Raw genomic sequence first — 17,480 nt, 5'->3', positions numbered from 1 at the left:
CAGGTAATGGAGTTCTCATCCTGGGATGGGCACTGACAATCAGATAGAGACATCACAACCCAGGACACTGTTCATTTCCTATAACAAATCACTAAAATCTTGGTATTGTAAAACAACACTAATTTATTATCTTACATTTCTATAGGTCAGAGACCTAAACTTGAGTCTCACAGAGATAAAGTCAAGTTGTCAGCAGAGCTACTTCACTCCAGGAAGCTCCAGGAAAATGCACTTCCTTTCATTTTCCAGTTTTAGAGGCTGTCTGCAGTCCTTGGTTCATGGCCCCTTCCTCCATCTTCAAAGCCAGCAGCGTTTCATCTTCAAATGTCTCTCTGATCTCTCTTCTCTCTGTTTCAGCTGTCAAATCTCCTTCTCCAACTCTGCTTCCATCATTACATCACCTTCTTAGACAGCCTGCATTGTCACAGTGTTATTTCTGACTCTCACCATCATGCCTCCCACATGTAAGGACCTTAGTGACCACACTGGGCCCACATGGATAATCCAGGATAAACTCCCAGCCTCCTGGTGATTAACTTAATCACATCTGCAAAGTCCCTTCTGCCAGAAAGTTAACATAGTCACAGGCTTCCCAAGTGGCTCAGATGGTAAAGAATCTGCCTGCAGTGCAGGAGACCCAGGTTCAATCCCTGGGTCAGGAAGATCCCCTGGAGAAGGAAATGGCAACCCACTCCAGTATTCTTGCCCTAAAGAATCCCATGGACAGAGGAGCCTGGGATTGCAAAGTCAGACATGACTCAATGACTAACACTTTCCCTAGGGACTGAGACATGGATGTTAGTGAGCACCAGTATTCAGCTAAACAGAGATGTACATGAATAGATCAGTCGAGACATGATGTCCTGGGAGACACACACCCAGAAACTAATCGGGGAACTCATATGTGATTTATATACCCACAAACGGATCAGGGACCTAAAAACCTGGAAAATATAGCCATAAAGAAATCATAGACCTAAAATCCTGCAACATAAGCCGACAAAGAGTTCAGAGACCTCACATGTAGGGTGGTACACCTAGAAAGAGATTAGCATTCTCACACTAGCACATATACTGACAAACATGTGAGAGCTCTCAAAGCCTGGTACATACACTCAAAATGAGTTCAGATACATCACCTGCTGGAATTTACTTCTAAACAGATCTGAAACCTTACAATATATACCCACAAACCCGTCACGACCCTCCCTCCCTGAGACATACACATACAAAGAGCTCAGACACCTCACTCTGGGATATTCACCACCAAGCAGATCAGAGTCTTCAAGTCCTGGAATACAAAACAAACAGATTAGAGCATGTGCATCCTTGACAAAATTCAAGAGCAGACATCACATACTGAAACATAGGAATGAACAGAGAATAGACCTCATACCATGAAACACACCCATAGAGAGGTCACAAGCCTTACATTCTCTGGTCATACACAGCCTAAGAGATCTAAGACTTCATATGTACCCACAAACAAAATAGAAATCTCAAATCCTGGGCTTCCCTGGTGGTTCAGTGGTGAAGAATCCATCTGCCAATGCAGGAGACATGAGTTCAATCCCTGATCTGGGAAGATCCCACATGCCGTGGAGCAACTAAGCCCATGAGCCACAACTATGGAGCCTGTGTTCTAGAGCCTGGAAGCCACAACTACTGAAGCCTGAGTGCCCTAGAGCCTGTGCTCCATAACAAGAGAAGCCACCACAATGAAAAATTTGTGCACTGCAACTAGAGAGTAGGCCCCCGCTTGCCACAACTAGAGAAAAGCCTGCATGCACCAACAAAGACCCAGCACAGCCAAAAAGAAAGAAAGAAATCTTAAATCTTGGGAAATAATCTTCCTAGAAGATCAGAGAACTGACAGCCTGGGATGTACACCTATTAAAAGGTAGAGAAACTCGCAAATGATCAGAGAATCATTCAATCAAATCCTGGGAATTACACCCACAATGAGATCAGAGACCTTACATCCTGGAATATGTACCCTAAAACAGATTAGAAATCTCACCCCTGGACAAACATAACCCAACAGATCAGAGACCTCACATCCTGGGACAAATGCCTGCAAACAGCTGTGGTCCTTACATCCTGGGACATAAATGCACAATCATATCATGCATTACACCCTTGACAAACACAAACAGATCAGATAACCCCTTCTGTGATGTTCACCCACAGAGAGAATAGGAACCTCACAACCTGAGACATACAAACATAATATACCAAAGAACTCAAATCCTGCAGTATCCACCACAAACAGATCAGAGACCCCATATACTGGGAAAAACATCCAGAAACAAAGCAGAGTCCTCTCAAATTGGAATACATCACTCAAAAGAGAGGAGAGAGCGCATATCCTGGGACTATACCAACAAATCAGTTTGAGGCCTCATATCACAGGCCATATACTGTCACTCGATGAAAGACCTTACCTCTCTCTCTCTCTGGAGAAAGGAATAGAGGAGAACAGGAATAAAGGAGAACATCAAGGGACATCAAGAACATCAAGGGACATACAACCACAAATAGATCAAAGACTACATTTTTTTTCACATACCCCCATGTGAGAGACCTCACATATTGGAACATACAATGACAAACAGTCACAGATCTCACACCCTTAAACATACAATGACAAAAAAGATCATAACCCTCACAAGTTCATAAACCATTAAATAATCCCCCAAACCTTACACCATGGGACCTACACCCCAAAAGACCTCATGGGCCTCACACACTGAGACCTAACCCACAGACAAAAAGAAACCTTGCAACTAGGTTCATTCAACTCACAAACATATCAGAGGACTTACATTCTTGGCATACACTCATGAAAGATACCTCACAAAAAAATTTAAAAAATTTAAAAAAGAAAAAGAAAGATACCTCACGTACTGGTAATTATAGTGACATGAAGATCTCAGATCCTAGGACCTACATGTGCAAACAAATGAGTGACCTCATGCTCTGGGACAGACACCCACAAACATATCACAGATCTCCCATTCTGATGAATATACCCATAAACAGATCAGGACCTCACAACTGAGACCTACACACACAATGAAACAGCAGACATCACATCCTGGGATATTGCAGAAACAACCCAGATACCTAAAATTCCAAGACAGAAAGTCACAAACACAACACAGATGTCACACCTGGGAATAATAACCATAGAGATGAAAGACTTCAAACTCTTGATATAGTCATGAAAAGATCAGAGACCTTACATACAGAGACTTCTGTGGACAAACAGATCAGGGACTTCTTACTCTGTGACATACACCCAGAAACAGATCAGGGACCTCATAACCTGGGAAATATACTCATAAACAGGCCTCGACATACACCAAGGAAAACAGACTCACATACTGGTGTACAGCAACAAACAGATCAGAGACCTTACATTCTTGGAAATATACCACCCAACATATCAGAGACCTCACACTTGGGATATACACCAACAAAGAGCTCAGACACTTTATACCATGGGATACACATGTCCAAAGAGATCAGAAACCCACATCATAAGTCATGCAGTCACAAACATACTTGAAAACTCACATTATGCAACCCCCCCCAAAAAAAACCCCACAGATCAGAGACCTCATTCCCTGGGACATACAAATACAAAAATATCAGAGAGTTTGACATACACCCATATCCTTGACATACACCCATCAAGAGTATTGGTATAGGGACAGAGAAGTGAGACCTCATTTTGGGACATACATCCAGAAATAGATGACAGATTTCATACTGTGGGACATACACCCACGAAGACTTCAAGGAACTTACATCTTGGGAACCATACCCACAAACATTTTAGAGACCTCACACCCACACTCACAAACTCAGCAGAGACCTCACACTCTGGAACATTCACCCTCAGATAGAATAGTCATAACATCATGCAACACACACCTAACAAACAGATCAGAGTACTTATACCCTCAGAAAACCACACCAAAAAATCTGGGAAATATAATAACCAGGGAAATATATCCACAAAGAGCCCAGGGACCTCATATCTTGGGACACATACCACAAACAGATCAGAGAGCTCATACACAGGCACATACACCTACAAAGAGATCAGAGCTCTAATATCCAAGGGTGCATGCTCAGTCACTTCAGTCGTGTCTGACTCTTTGTGACCCTATAGACTGTAGCCTGCCAGGCTCCTCTGTCCATGGGATTCTCCAGGCAAAAATCCTGGAGTGGGTTGTCATTTCCTCTTCCAGGGGATCTTCCTGACCCTGGGATCAAACCTGAATCTCTTATGTCTCCTGCATTGGTGGGCAGATTCTTTACTACTTGAGCCAACAAGGGTATAAGCCCCCAAAATAGATCGGGGACTTCATACCCTTGACATACACCCAAGAAGAGAGACCTCAAATTCTGTAGCATACAATGACAAACAGATCAGAGAACTCATACCCTGAAATATATACCTACAAGCAGACCAAAACTTTATATCATTGGATGTATACCCACAACAGAGCAGAAACCTCACACTCTGGACATTCACACCCAAATAGATCAGACAACTCACATCCTGGAATATATACCCCCAACCAAATCAGAAGTCTCTCATCCTGGGAAACAACACCCAAATAGATCAGAGAGACTTCATGATCTCAGACACACACTCAAAGAGCTCAGATACCTTCCACCCTGGTATGTATACCTATGAACAGAGAGAGACCTTTTATACTGCAACATTCAGCCACAGTCATGTCAGGGATCCCACACATTTGGAACATACATCCAACAACAGCACAGGAACCTTACAACAACCTTAAACAGTTTAGGGGGCTGAAACCCTAGGACACAGATTCCCCCTGCCCTCAAAATCAGTCATATTAATATCTGAACACAGACTCTCAAACACCACAGAAACTTCATATCCAGGAACTCAGTGGCCCAAACTGTTCTGACACCCAGTACCCTGGATGCAGACTCTAGTCACCTCGGTGATATCTCTTTCTGGGCCCTAAAAATCCCTAGAGTTCAAAGAACAAACAAAACCTGTATGCATCCTCCAAAGAGTTCATGGCTGTGAAATCTGAGACACAAACTCCTAAAGGCCTCAATGTCCTCACACCCAGAACACAGACTGCCAGAGGGCTCAGAAAGTTCAAATCCTGAACTCCAATACAAGGTATTTTAGAGACGTTATACTGTGGGATCACAAATCCCAAGTAGTTATGATCACATTCTGGACATGAACAGAAAAACATCCCAGAACTCCCATAATTCTAGACCTAGATCCTCAATTGGTTCAGACATCTAAAACATAGAGAGAGAGAACCCAGAGATCAGAGACCTGAAAATGTGAAGCACAGAATGCTTAAAACATACAGATATACATACAGGTTACAAGAAACTCAGGACTCTGGAACCCTGGACCAAGACTCTCAAAGAGCTCAGAAACACCTCAAATTACCCCTAAATTTAGCAGCTTAAAACAATGGTAAATGTTAATTATCTCACACAGTTTTGAGGAGTCAGGAACTCAGGAGAAGCTTGACTGCACAGTTCTGGCTTTGGATCTCTTGGGCTGCAGTCATCTGAAGGCTGGAGTGGAGCCAGAAGCTCCACTTGCAGGTTGGATCTCTTACACGGCTAATGAATTAGTGCTGGCTTTTGGCTGAGATACTTCAGTTATGTGGTACAGGTGTATCCCCAAGGGGCTGCTTGAGTATCCTCACAATATGGTGGATGGCTTCCACTAGAGCAAGAGATCCCAGAAAGAGCAAGGCAGAAGCCAAAATGCCTTTTAAACTTCCCTAGAGGGCAGAAGGAGAAGGGGGCAACAGAGGATGGGATGGTTGGATGTGAGTCTGAGTAACGGACATGAGTCTGAGCAAATTCCAGAAGATCGTGAAGGACAGGGAAGCCTGGCATGCTGCAGTCCATGGGTTGCAGAGTTGGACACAACTTCGTGACTGAACAACAACTAAGTAAGCATTGCTTTGCTGCATTCCACAAATTAGGGAGTTTTAGTTTCATTTTCATTTAGTTTCAACTATTTTAAAAAATTTGTCTTAAGGCTTCTTTGACTCATTGAGCCTCTGTGTGCATGTGTGGTAAGTCACTTCAGTCGTATCCAACTCTTTGCAACTCTGTGGACTATAGCCCACCAGGCTCCTCTGTCCATGGGATTCTCCAGCCAAGAATACTGGAGTGAGTTGCCATACCGTTCTCCAGGGGATCTTCCCCACCCAGGGATCAAGCCCACATCTCTTACATTTCCTGCATTGGCAGGCGGGTTCTTTACCACTAGCGCCACCTGGGAAGCCCCCTAAGCCTCTGCACCCTCTCCCAAAGCCTTTCTCCAGAGTTCAGAACCTAACCTCTTGCATAAATGCACAAACCTGTCTGTCTTATAACCAGATTTACAGTTTTCACAAGAGGAACAATGTTTTTTCTTCATTGTGTAGCCCTGCCCCATGGTATACAGTCAATTATGCCTGTTCTCAAGCAAACAAGTGAAGTACAATTGTGAATTTTGTAGAGATGGAGACACAAATCTGGCGAGTATTTATTTACTCTTTCTTGAATCCAATACACATTTATAGTAAATGATATGTGCATGTTACTCCTACATTCCAACTGAAACAATCTCAGACCCACAGTGGCCCCTGACCAGAGATGGCATTTACCTGGATTGCATTCCTCCCCCTACCCCTGAAATCTGCTTTCAGAAGTCAGGGGAGTGTAGATGTGTGGACTGTATATTGTCCTATTGACTCAGAGCTAAGTCTTGTAAAACTTTAGTAAATCAAGGTTTAGAAAGATGATTCAAAAAGTTAGACTCTCCTACCATCCAGTCAGGACTTAGGGGTTCCAGACTCCAAAACAGGGTCTGAAAGTGAAGTGAAAGTGTTAGTTGCTCAGTCATGTCCGACTCTTTGCAACCCCATGGACTGTAGCCCGCCAGGCTCTTCTATCCATGGGATTCTCCTGGCAAGAATACTGGAGTGGGTAGGCATTCCCTTTGCTAGGGGATCTTCTCGACCTAGGGATCAAACCCGGGTCTTCAGCATTGCAGGCAGATTCTTTACCGTCTGAGCCACCATATGTGACAACATCTAGGGACAGTTTTGGCTGTCAAGGCTGGGAGGGCAGAGGTGCTATTGGCATCTAGAGGGTAGAGATCAAGGATGCTGCTTGTCATTGCCCTTTAGCCAAAGACCCCCCACCCCCAGGAACATACCTGTAGTTAAACAAGTTGGGTTTATTACTCATTGCAGTGAGGAAGAATGTGGGGAACCGTGGGACATCTAGGTAAGAGGGTGTTAGAGAGAACAAATCATAGAATCTGGGCTTCAGTTGAGTGGTTTGGGGAAGGGTCTAAGGAACTGCAGGCTCACTCTAGATCGGATGCTGTCACAAAGTGAGAGCAGATTTATTATTTGGTATCCCAATAAGCCTTTAAATCTATGGGGAAGGCAGCCTAGAGTAAGGATAATGCTGAAATTGATAGAGAAGTAGCAGTCACTCATTTTAACCAAGTTGTTGTTGTTCAGACCCTAAGTCATGTCCAGCTTTGTGAATTTATGGACTGCAGCATGCCAGACTCCTCTGTCCTCCACTGTCTCCTGGAGTTTGTTCAAATTCATGTCCACTGAGCCAGTGACACTATCAAACCATCTCATCCTCTGTCACCCCCTTCTCCTTTTGCCTTCAATCTTTCCCAGCATCAGGGTCTTTTCCAATGAGTCAGCTCTTCCGTATAGTCCGTATAGTCAAAGCTATGGTTTTTCCAGTAGTCGTATGGATGTGAGAGTTGGATCATAAAGAAGGCTGAACACCAAAGAATTGATGCTTTTGAACTGCGATGCTAGAGGAGACTCTTGAGTCCCTTGGACTGCAAAGAGATCAAACCAGTCAATCCTAAAGGAAATCAACCCTGAATATTCACTGAAAGGACTGATGCTGAAGCTGATGCTCCAATACTTTGGCTACCTGATGCAAAGGGCCGACTCATTTTAACCAAGAGAGAAGGATGTTTGGTATCGTGTGGATGGCACAGTGACCTTGTTTTTGCCTATGCTTAGACAACATTATAACATGGCTTGGCTTTGTCTCATTTTGGCATGGTCTCAGAATAACCTTGTCTGAGGTTCGTATTCTATGAGATTTTTTATGTCTAATAAGAGAATAACAGCTTACCTGTGGGTGCCAGGACAACTTCTGGATGTTGGGGACTGCTCCTTCTCTCTCTCCCTCCTTTCTTTTCTTTCTCATGCTAAACATCTGTTATGAGTTGAATTGTGTCCCTCAAAATTCACATGTTGAATTCCTAATCCCTAGGACCTCAGAATGTTACCTTATGTGGAAATAGGGTCATTACAAATATAAGACAAGGTCATACTGCAGTAGGGTGAGCCCCTAATGCAATATGACTGGTGTCTTTATAAAAAGAGAAATTTGGGCACAGACACACACAGGGAGAATGCCATGTGGAGATGAAGGCAGAGATTGCGGTGATGCAGCAAAAGCCAAGGAATGTCAGACTGCCAGCAAACCACCAGAAGCTAGGAAAGAGGCATGGAACAAATTCTCCTTCTCACCCCCCAAGAAAGAACCAACTGGACTCACACCTTGATCTCAGACTTCCAGCCTTCAGAACTGTGAGAAAATAAATGTCAGTTGTTTGAGATACCGAGTTTTTGATACTATTTTTAAATTTTTATTGTTGCTTTACAATGTTGTGTTAGTTTCTGCTGTACAATGAAGTGAATCAGCTATATATATATATATATATATATATATATATATATATATACACACACACACATGTATCCCCTTCCTCTTGGACCTCACTCCTACCCCACTCACATCCCACCCATCTAGGTCATCACAGACTGAGCTGAACTCCCTGCATTATACAGCAGGCTCCCACTAGCTAGCTACTTTACACATAGTAATGTATATATGTCAATGCTACTCTCCTAATTCATCCTACTCCCCCTCACTCCCATGTCCACACATCCGTTCTCTACATCTGTGTCTCTGTTCCTGCCCTTGATGTGGTGCTATTTTTTAAAGCAGCTCTAGCAAATGAATACAACATCCTACAACACCTTCCATAAAAAATTTTCCAATCCAAAATGTCAATAGTGTGTGGTGATCATTTCGTAATGTATAGAAATATCAAATCATTGCTATGCACCTGGAACTAACATCATGTTGTAGATCAATTATATTTCAACTTAAAATGTATTATTTATCCAATTATTATTTTTTTCTGTGTATTCCTCTTTATTTTTTATTATTTTTAAGTTTAATGGTTGATTTAATTCTGTTATGAACAACAGAAATCTACTCACATTGGCTTAAACAGTTTTTTCCTTTCACACATTTTATTTTTTAATTTAATTTTTATTTTATATTGGAGTATAGTTCATTTACAATGTTGTGTTAGTTTCAAGTGTACAACAAAGTGATTCAGTTATACATATACATATATTCATTCTTTTTTCAGATTCTTTTCCTATATAGGTTATTAAAGAATATTGAGTAAAGTTTCCTATGCTATCCACTTATTCTTGATTTGGGGGAAATTCGTGTAGAATATCATAATCTTAAGATTCATGGTCTTGAGTTTTCATTTACGTAATAAATTTCAGCAATATCCCAAAAAAAAAAAAACCTGTCAACAGTGCTGAGGTTGAAGAATCCTGCCCTAGACATGTAACCCAAAAGTACTTACTAACCTCAGAATCTCTGATAAAGACCCATAAAAAGTAACAGAGTACACACAGCTTTGGACATAGATCCCCCAAAGTGCTCAAAGACCCCACACCCTGAATACAGAAGCCTAAACAGCTCAGAGAAGACGTGCCTTCAAGAGACCCCTAATAAGTCAAAAACTTTATTCTCTGGGGCAAAGACCACCAAGAAGATGAAAAACCTAGCATCTAGAAACAGAAACCAAATGCTCAGAGACATCAAGTATGGGACAGGAAAACTAAGAGAGCTCTGGGTCCAAAATGCTCAGATATTTCACACTTTGAACACACACCAAATAGGTGAACAGCTCAAGAACAATAGTATCATTCATTTCCTGCTTCTAAAACTGTATTATCTTTATTTAAGTGCTTTACATTAGGGGAAGCTGGGCAAAGGGTATACAAGAACTCTGCACTATTTGTGCAATTTTTCTCTAAGTCTAAAGTGATTTTTAAAATAAGCTTTTTAAAGGAAAAAAGATCAAAGGACATAGAACGGAATTTATAAACCTTAAATACATGGTTCCACAAGCTCAGAAAACAACATTATGTCCCTCTAGTAGTCAAAGAAATGCCAAAAAAAAAAAAAGGAATTCAACTTTAAGTGAAAAAAAACCCCACTTACCCAAGGACAAAGACCCTCAAACAGCTTAGAGATTTTATACCCTGGGACAGAAATCCACAAACGTCTGGAAAACCACAACCCCTGTGACAAGAGCCTCAAAACAGCTGAGAGACTTCACTGTAGGCCCACAGACGTCATACTTTGAACTGAGATTCCAAGCAATGAGATTTCACATTCTGAACACAGTCCTCCAAAATGCACACAGCATATAATAAGTCGACTGACTTAAAAACCATTATCCTCCTACTCACTTACACTCAACCAAACACATTCCCTGCCTGATGCTTAAAATCCCATCATCAAAGTTTACTCCTTTGAGTTGTCTTTCTCCCCTTCAAAATTCTCCTTTAATTGTCACACATCCTTCTGTCCTAGAGCGTGAAATCATGCATCGCTCTCTAGTCATTTATGACCCAGCCCCTCACCCTAACTCCTACACACACACACACACACACACACACACACACACACACTGCCACACACCCCGAGTCAGGCCTGGTCCAGAAGGGGTATGAAACGTCCAAGTCATCCTCTCCCGGGGGAGGAGGGGATGGCTTGGAGGAGGATCATGAGATCGCCTTGAACCTTCTCTGCCGGACTCAGACCTACAAAGGCAGCCTAATACAGTGATATCAGGAACCCTGGAGAAGAATTTTTCTCAGTTGCTGTTGTGAATGGTGAGTGGATCCTGAAATCAATATAATGGGATGCAATAAGCATTGTTCTAAAAAGAGAAACAACAGGTAAAAGAGAATAGAAAAGATTACCCGACACATTCTGTGCCAGCCAATAATACCAGCTTCTTTTACAGGTGCGCAAACTGAAGTTCCTAGATGGGATTCGAACCTACACTCTCCAGTAGCCAAAGCCCTGCCTCAGCAACCCCGAACGCCAACCCGGGAGCCATAGCGCCTGCGCCAAACCAGCAGCCAATGGCATCCCGCAGCCGGTGAACCCCGGGCTCGTAGCCTTTAAGTGATTCCAGAAAACCTCGGTACCCTGGAAGAGCTTCAGTAGGGAATCTCGCGGCGGCCAATCAAAGCTCAGGGCAAGATTTGATCCCGCCCTCCTCATCTAGGATCCAATCACCACTCCACGACCTTCCACCCCACTCCACCCACCCCGCTGTTGCTTAGAAGCGGTAGCCAACTCAAGCGGGGCTAAATATAAGATCGTGGCGGTGGCTGAGGGTGGAGTTTACCCTACCCCGGCCCCCGGGGCCGAGGTCGGTCAGGGCATCGCTATTCTCAGTTTGGGGAAGGGGCCGATACACGCGCGGGATATTTCGTGTCCCCAGACATGAAATGGTTTCTTCCAAAGTACACTACCCACCCACCTCCGTGGTACCTCCCACAGCGGACTGTTCCATCTCTGCGTCGCGCAATGGAGTGTCCCGAAGGTGCAGAGTCTCGTCAGTAACTTCATTCCCAAACCTCACGCTCTTTGTGTGTGTGACCTAAAAAGAGCTGTTTTATGTCAATACTCTAAGGATCATTCACACTTCGATTCACGCTGACATAACTAAAGACGCCCTTTCTCTTTCATATCTTCCTCCCCTTGCCCATGTTCCATCCTCCGTCTCCCTCTCAAATGTCCCTCAATAGAGCATCCTAGCCTAAAGATCTTGTTGAGAGCCATGCTAAGGGATCCAACCCCCTGCTGCAGATCCCTGGCCCATAAAAAGGCATTCGTTCCCCTGATGCCACTGATGGAAGTGTGAATTTATGTGCCAGCATCTATAAGAATTAAAAAAAAAAAAAACAGACACCTCTTTCTACTAGAATGTCAGTACTACCAGGGTGTATAGAGATTTCTAGTTCCCCTGTGTCCCCACAGCACCTAAAACTGTGCCCTGTACACAGTAGGTGCTCAAAGTGGGGGGTGGGGGGTTGTTGAATAAATTGAGTCCTTTGACCTAGCAGTTCCACTTCTAAATATGTGTTCTAAGGAAATACACATGCACCGGTTTGTGTGCACATGAATATGAGAAACACACAACTGGGGTGCAGGGTAATCGATGTCATACTGTTGTAGAAACCAGTAATCTAGAAACCAAGCACCACACTCGGAGAGTTGGAGAACTCAGGTTTATTACGCCGGTGGGCCCAGAGGAGTTGGGCCCAGAGTGGGCCCAAGCTCTGAGCCCCAAACAAAGGGGTTACAGAATTTTTATATACGGACAGGCATGATTAAGTGGGTTTGCAGGTTTGCAGGTGCTGGGCAATCGCAAAGAACAGGACAAGGGTGAGTGAGATAAGCTCCAGTTCCTAGTATTGTAAGTCCCCACTTTCTGAGACTATGTGACCTACGTGATCCAGACTTTGCAAGGAGCAAGCTGAATTACAGAGGCAGAAGGAGCAGGAGGTTATGTAAAATTTTAACTTTTCCTCTTCAATACCACAGAGTATGGGCTGTGAGACAAAATAAGACCTCAACACTGGAAACATACCCTACATGGCTCAGGAATGTCACATCATTGGACATAGCACAAAAGAACTTGGAGAACTCACATGATGAGGCATAGATAACCAGTTCATAGATCTCATCCTTTGGACACAGACTCCTACAAACATCTTAGAGATTTTACTCTCTGGGACACCAAAATGCCTCAGGGACCCTTCACACTGGGACACAAACCCCAAATAGCTCACATACCTCCTACCACAGACACAGACCCCCCAACAGCTCAGAGATCTTGTCAACTGAGATTTACATTAAAAATCTAGGCAAAGACCTCTGGCTCTTGACATAGACCGCAAAACAATTCAGAGGCCTGAACACAAACAGAATGAGGGTGCTGGAGGGACTATTTAAAAGACATACTGTTAATGGGAAAGCAAGTAGGAATGCAGGTGGAAAAAAAATGCTCAAAGACATGAGATGAGCACTGGCCCTGCAAAGTGTTCTGAGAACTCATACCCATACAGCTCAGAGAAGCAACTCAGACACAAATCTTGTGCCCCAAATCATAATCACTTCAGTGATCACACCCCCTAGGATATTGACCCAAGGAGCTCAAAAAGGTGACATCCTGCACATAAGTTCCCAAACAACTCAGGAGACTCTCACACCCTGGGACAAGACAGAGAACCAAAAAATAGAATAGCGGGGACTTCCCCAGTGGTCCAGTGGTTAAGTCTCCACACTTCCACTGCAGAGGGCACAGGTTCAGTACCTAGTGGGGGAACTAAGATCCTTATGCCATGCAGCGTGACCAAATAAATAAATATAGTACAGCAACCTGAGACCCCAGAAACAGATCTCTAAACAGCTAATGAGACTTTATACTCAGGAACACAGACATCCAAATACTCATAGACCCCCCCACACCCTGGAAGAGAGGTTTCAAAACACTGCAGAGATATAACCCTCTGTTACAAAGGCCCAAATATCTCAGGTACCCCAAAACACAAGACACAAAGTTCACAACAACATAGAGACCTCATATCTTGGACGCAGACCTGGAAACAGTTCAGAGACCTTACAACACAAGTTAAATGAAAAAATAGAAGATTTCAAACCCTAGAAATAAACGACAAGTAGCCTATGAGACTTCATACCCAAGAACTCAGACACTCAAAAAACATAGATGCCTTGGAAAAGGGACACTTGTACAATTCAGTGACCTGACTGTCTGGACGTAGACCCTAATGTAGACACATCACTCTCTGGAACTGAGATCACCAAAACGATCAAAAACCTCATGCCTGGAAACAAAACTCAGCTTACTCAAAAATCTGACATCCAAAAATTCAGGATGCACATGACCTCAAACAACTTGCACATTAAAACCAAGAATCCCAAACCACTCACAGATCTCCAAACATGGGTACACAGCACCTGACAGACTTTATACACTAGACACAGACTTCTAAAACATTTCTAAGACTGCACATTCTGGGATAGAGACCTGCCAAGGGAATAGCGATGTCCTACTTTGTGACACACTCCCATAAATAATTTTGGAAACTGACCCCAAATAGGGCAGGGACATCGTAATCAAGAAAGTAATCCCTACCCTCCTACACTCTTGGTGGGAATGTAAATTGGTGCAGCCACGGTAGAAAAATGATACGGTGATTCCTCCAAAAACTAAAAATAGAGTTATCAGATGATCCAGCAATCCTACTCCTGGCATATATCTGGAGAAAACTCCAATTAAAAAAGATACATGCAAAAAAAAAAAAAAGATACATGCAGCCCTAATCTCTGTTTATAGCAGTACTATTTAAATAGCCAAGATATGGAAGACATGGAGGCAACCTAAATGTCCTTTGAAAGATGAATGGAGATATATATATATATATATATATATATATACACACACACACACACATACATATAATGGACTATTATTCAGCTGTTTAAAAGAATGAAATAATGCCATTTTCAGCAACATAGATGGACTTAGAGATGATCATACTAAGTGAAGTAAGTCAGAAAAAAAGACAAATACCATATGATATCACTTATATGTGGAATCTAAAATATGACACAAATGAACCTATATAGGAAACAGAAACAGACTCATAGACCTAGAGATCAGACTTCTGGTTGCCAAGGAGGAGGTGGGTAGGGGAGGGATGAATTGGGAGTTTGGAATTAGTAGATGCAAACTATTATATAGAAAGTGGATAAACAACAAGGTCCTACTGTATAGCACAGGGAACTACATTCAATATCCTATGATAAACCATAATGGAAAAGAGAATGAAAAAAAAATATATATATAACTATATATAGTAATATATAGTGATTCACTTTGCTGTACAGCAAAAATTAACACAACATTGGAAATCAACTATATTTTAATAAATTGAATTATTTTTTAAAAAAGAAAGAGGACTTCTCTGGCAATCCAGTGGTTAAGACTCCATGCTTCCCAAAAAAAAAGACTCCATGTTTCCAATGCAGGGGCATGAGTTCCATCCTTGGTCGGGGAACTAAGATCCCACATGCTATGCAGAATGGCCCGAAAAAAAAATTAATTAAATAGAAAAAAGAAAGAAAGTAATCTCTAACAGGATAAAGACACCACATCCTGGGACTGACATATCTGAAAGGAAAAGAGATTTCACATCCCAAATCGTTCAAGGATATCACCATATGGAGCTCAGAATCCAAAGAGCTTGGATACCTCCCACCCTGAAACACAAAGGCTGAAACAGCTCTGGGAACTAAGACCCTGGACACAGACCCTAAACAGCTCAGAGACCTCACACGTCAGGACACAGACCCTGAAATACCTTAAAGGTGTAACACCATGGCATGACACACTCACAAAAATACCTCAGGGACCCAGACCCTGCAAACAGATCCCAGAAATAAATAAAAAGCCTTATTCTTGAGATCCTACAGAATAGCACAAGGAACTCTACTCAATGCTCTGTGGTGACCTAAATGGGAAGGAAATCCAAAAAGGGGGGGATATATGTATATATATAGCTGATTGACTTTCTTGTACAGCAGAAACTAACACAACATTGTAAAACAACTATTTGTTGTTTTGTTGATGTTACTGTTTTAGTCCCTAAGTGATGTCCAACACTTGTGACTCCATGGGCTGTAGCCTGCCAGGCTCTCCTGTCCATTGGACTTCCCAGAAAAGAATACTGGGGTGGGTTGCTATTTCCTTCTCCAGGGCATCTTCCTGACCCAAGGATTGAACCCTCATTCCTGCACTGGCAGATGGATTCTTTACCACTGAGCCACCAAGGAAACCCATGAGCTAAAGATAAGGCTACTATACTTCAATAATTTTTTTTAATAAAAAAGACCTCATTCCCGTACCTGAGACCCACACAAGCATCAAAGACCTCACACATGAAAACATCTGCCAAATAGCTCGAAGATTTCATGTGGTAAGATTTAGACCCATAAGAGTTATGAGTTCCCACATCTTTGACAGAGGCTTCTACAAAGTTAAGAAACTTAAAACTCTGGACCCATATCCCCCTGCAAAGCACAAATCCTCACACACATGCAGAAAATACACTCCAACAGCCCAGAAAACTTACACTGCAACAAAAAGAACAATGAACATCTCAACAATCTCATTCTTTGGTACCAGACTATTCAAGCATGAAGACCTCACACCCTTGGACACAGAACATGATTCTGAGGCCTTGGACAGCAATTCCCAAGAAACTCAGAGATTTCATAAGCTGGGACAATGATTCGGAAACACTGCAGAGACTTCACACCCTGAGACACAGTGTCCCAAAGATCTCAGCAATCTTACACTGTGGGCACAGCAAAAAACAATTCTGACGCCTCAAGCTTTGGACTGGGTCCACTCTCTTCACCCCCTACTCCTGGCCAACCTCACAGACCTCGCAAGTTCAGAGAAAATCCAAAGCAGAGATCTCACATCCTGTCACATAGAATCCTAACATGTCAGAGACCTTTAGACCTAAACACAAACCCCAGACAGCTCTGGCAATTCACACCCTAGGAACGCACAACCCCCTAAGGGCTCAAGCAATTCACTCAGGGGCATAGGTGGTAAGTACCTCAGCGATCTCATTTCCTTGAGATTCAGCTCTCCAAAACAGTTCAGAGGATATGACACAAAACCCTAAACAGTTCATAGGTCTCACACTCTGGAACCCCAATCCACGGACAAACAGTGCTCCCACACAGTTACACAGATGACTAAACAGACTCCACCCCTTAGAAACAGAACAGAGGTCAAAGATATCATACCCTTATCAGTGATTGTCCATAGAAAGATATTCTTCACGCACCTGGAAACATATCCAAATGGCTCATAATTCCCATCATGAGTCACAGAACCTCCCCCTGAAAAAACACACAGATTTCATACTCTGAACATAGATCCCCAAATCGCAGAAAGTTCACATCCTGGGACCCAGACCCTAAAAAGCTCAGAGAACTCGAACCCGTGGACAGAGGCCAGGAAACAAATGGAGACATCAGGCCATGAACACAGATGCCCATGAGTTCACAGACCTCCTGTGTTGGGACCAGGATCCAAAATATCCCAGAGATTTCACACTATGCATTACAGGTCCCCCAGAAAGTCCTTGAAGCCTAATCATAGTCACCAGAGAATCTGAATTCACCTAGAGAGTTCA

The 17,480-nt window shown here is 42.8% G+C and overlaps 1 long non-coding RNA gene across 1 annotated transcript; it reads right to left on the bottom strand.

The window, feature by feature from the left end:
• Nucleotides 1–99: 99 nt before the first annotated feature.
• On the bottom strand, nucleotides 100–11,571 carry LOC122689207. The gene is made up of 3 exons (XR_006339745.1): nucleotides 11,151–11,571; nucleotides 1,225–1,291; nucleotides 100–414 (listed from the first exon to the last, which is right to left on the bottom strand). It is a non-coding gene; the product is annotated as an uncharacterized LOC122689207 (long non-coding RNA).
• Nucleotides 11,572–17,480: the final 5,909 nt, after the last annotated feature.

The sequence above is a fragment of the Cervus elaphus genome, chromosome X (assembly GCF_910594005.1).
Source record: "Cervus elaphus chromosome X, mCerEla1.1, whole genome shotgun sequence".
Classification (NCBI taxonomy): domain Eukaryota; kingdom Metazoa; phylum Chordata; class Mammalia; order Artiodactyla; family Cervidae; genus Cervus; species Cervus elaphus.
Note: the sequence above shows the minus strand (reverse complement) of the source record. Positions and strands in the feature narration are given on the sequence as shown.